Here is a 2,500-nt window from a genome sequence, read left to right on the forward strand (position 1 = left end):
GGGTGACCTGGGGGGACAGAGAGAACAACACTGAGAGAGGGAGCGTTGGCTAGGGAGGGCAGGGTGACCTGGGAGGACAGAGAGAACAACACTGAGAGAGGGAGCGTTGGCTAGGGAGGGCAGGGTGACCTGGGGGACAGAGAGAACAACACTGAGAGAGGGAGCGTTGGCTAGGGAGGGCAGGGTGACCTGGGGGACAGAGAGAACAACACTGAGAGAGGGAGCGTTGGCTAGGGAGGGCAGGGTGACCTGGGGGGACAGAGAGAACAACACTGAGAGAGGGAGCGTTGGCTAGGGAGGGGCAGGGTGACCTGGGGGGACAGAGAGAACAACACTGAGAGAGGGAGCGTTGGCTAGGGAGGGGCAGGGTGACCTGGGGGGACAGAGAGAACAACACTGAGAGAGGGAGCGTTGGCTAGGGAAGGGCAGGGTGACCTGGGGGACAGAGAGAACAACACTGAGAGAGGGAGCGTTGGCTAGGGAGGGCAGGGTGGCCTGGGAGACAGAGAGAACAACACTGAGAGAGGGAGCGTTGGCTAGGGAGGGGCAGGGTGGCCTGGAGGGACAGAGAGAACAACACTGAGAGAGGGAGCGTTGGCTAGGGAGGGCAGGGTGACCTGGGGGACAGAGAGAACAACACTGAGAGAGGGAGCGTTGGCTAGGGAGGGCAGGGTGACCTGGGGGACAGAGAGAACAACACTGAGAGAGGGAGCGTTGGCTAGGGAGGGGCAGGGTGACCTGGGGGACAGAGAGAACAACACTGAGAGAGGGAGCGTTGGCTAGGGAGGGCAGGGTGACCTGGGGGACAGAGAGAACAACACTGAGAGAGGGAGCGTTGGCTAGGGAGGGCAGGGTGACCTGGGGGACAGAGAGAACAACACTGAGAGAGGGAGCGTTGGCTAGGGAGGGGCAGGGTGGCCTGGGGGACAGAGAGAACAACACTGAGAGAGGGAGCGTTGGCTAGGGAGGGCAGGGTGACCTGGGGGACAGAGAGAACAACACTGAGAGAGGGAGCGTTGGCTAGGGAGGGGCAGGGTGACCTGGGGGGACAGAGAGAACAACACTGAGAGAGGGAGCGTTGGCTAGGGAGGGCAGGGTGACCTGGGGGGACAGAGAGAACAACACTGAGAGAGGGAACGTTGGCTAGGGAGGGCAGGGTGACCTGGGGGGACAGAGAGAACAACACTGAGAGAGGGAGCGTTGGCTAGGGAGGGGCAGGGTGACCTGGGGGACAGAGAGAACAACACTGAGAGAGGGAGCGTTGGCTAGGGAGGGCAGGGTGACCTGGGGGACAGAGAGAACAACACTGAGAGAGGGAGCGTTGGCTAGGGAGGGGCAGGGTGACCTGGGGGACAGAGAGAACAACACTGAGAGAGGGAGCGTTGGCTAGGGAGGGGTGACCTGGGGGGACAGAGAGAACAACACAGAGAGAGGGAGCGTTGGCTAGGGGGGGCAGGGTGACCTGGGGATATCAGTACATAGAAGACAACATATTCTGTCTTCAAAACACAAGTCAACCACCTTCACCTTGATACTCCCAATATGACATTGGGAAATATCTTGATTAAGTACAGTGCATTTGGAAAGTAGCCAGACCCCTTGACTTTTTCCACATTTTGTTAAGTTACAGCCTTATTCTAAAATGAATTAAATACATTTTTCTCCTCATCAATCTACACATAACACCCCATAATGACAAAGCAAAAACAGGTTTTTAGAAATATTTGCAAAAGTATATCTATCTATCTATCTATCTATCTATCTATCTATCTATCTATCTATCTATATATATATATAAATAAATAAATAAAATAATACATAAGTATTCAGACCCTTTGTTATGAGACTCGAAATTGAGCTCAGGTGCATCCTGTTTCCATTGATCATCCTTGAGATGTTTCTACAACTTGGAGTCCACCTGTGGTAAATTCAATTGGTTGGACATGATTTGGAAAGGCACACACCTGTCTATATAACGTTCCATAGTTGACAGTGCATGTCAGAGCAAAAACCAAGCCATGAGGTTTAAGGAATTGTCCGCAGAGCTCCGAGACAGGATTGTGTCGAGGCACAGATCTGGAAAGGGTACCAAATAATTTCTGCAGCATTGAAGGTCCCCACGATGACAGTGGCCTCCATCATTCTTAAATGGAAGAAGTTTGGAAGCACCAAGTCTCTTCCTAGAACTGGCCGCCTGGCCAAACTGAGTAACCGGGGAAGAAGGGCCTTGTTTAGGGAGTTCCTCTGTGGAGATGGGAGAACCTTCCAGAAGGACAACCATCTCTGCAGCACTCCACCAATCAGGCCTTTATGGTAGAGTGGCCAGACAGAAGCCACTTCTCAGTAAAAGGCACATGACAGCCCGACTTGGAGTTTGCCAAAAGGCACCTAAAGGACTCTCAGACCATGAGAAACAAGATTCTCTGGTCTGATGAAACCTAGATTGAACTCTTTGGCCTGAATGCCAAGCGTCACGTCTGGAGGAAACCTGGCACCATCC

The 2,500-nt window shown here is 53.5% G+C and overlaps 1 protein-coding gene across 1 annotated transcript in view; it reads right to left on the bottom strand.

Annotated features, from left to right (window-relative positions):
- Positions 1-2,500, bottom strand: part of LOC311118742 (huntingtin-like) — a gene marked incomplete at its 3' end in the record, with an annotated part of 22,403 nt that overhangs the window by 12,114 nt on the left and 7,789 nt on the right. The gene's annotated exons all lie outside the window — the stretch shown is intronic.

Source organism: Coregonus lavaretus, assembly GCF_964263955.1.
Source record: "Coregonus lavaretus genome assembly, contig: HAP1_SCAFFOLD_6799, whole genome shotgun sequence".
Taxonomy (NCBI): domain Eukaryota; kingdom Metazoa; phylum Chordata; class Actinopteri; order Salmoniformes; family Salmonidae; genus Coregonus; species Coregonus lavaretus.